Below are 620 nucleotides of genomic sequence, written 5' to 3'. Positions count from 1 at the left end.
CATATCTGATCCTTCACCAACCAAATCTAAAATCGCTGCCTGTCACACGCGTTAGTCTGCGTCTTCGTTTTCTAGTTGAGAGTATGCTTCCGCAATTAGTCTTTCTTTGACAGTCACAGTAGGCATGTGTTCTTAATTAAAGCTTCTACTTGTTTACGAACCCTCAAATGATTTTCTCCTACCATATCTATTTATTAATATCAGAACTTTGATAAAAATTAACTGCCATAGTACTGCTGGTTGTGAGAAAAAATACGAACCTTGCAATCCGAGATGGTGTAATGATGATACTATAACTACGTACTATTTAACATGTACTATACGTGTCTCTTTTGTTTTAGATTTTATAAAATGTGTACTATTTGTACTATGTGTCTCCCCAAAGGAATAAGCAGATTGAAGAAATGACTTTTTATAAATTTAAAAATATATTGCTTCTCTCTGGGGGTGCGCTTTTGTACCTATGACGTATGAAATGATGTATAAATCGTCTAGAAAACTAATTTCCCCGTACAATATTACTTTCTTATAATAATATATGGTTTAAGAAGTAGAGAATACCAAAAGCTTATGCTCCTGAATTAAACAACGTAATGAATAAATTATCCCCCCCCCCCCCC

This window comes from Brassica oleracea, chromosome C7 (assembly GCF_000695525.1).
Source record: "Brassica oleracea var. oleracea cultivar TO1000 chromosome C7, BOL, whole genome shotgun sequence".
Classification (NCBI taxonomy): Eukaryota; Viridiplantae; Streptophyta; class Magnoliopsida; order Brassicales; family Brassicaceae; genus Brassica; species Brassica oleracea.
The sequence above is the reverse complement of the archived record's forward strand: the minus strand, read 5'-3'. Positions refer to the sequence as shown.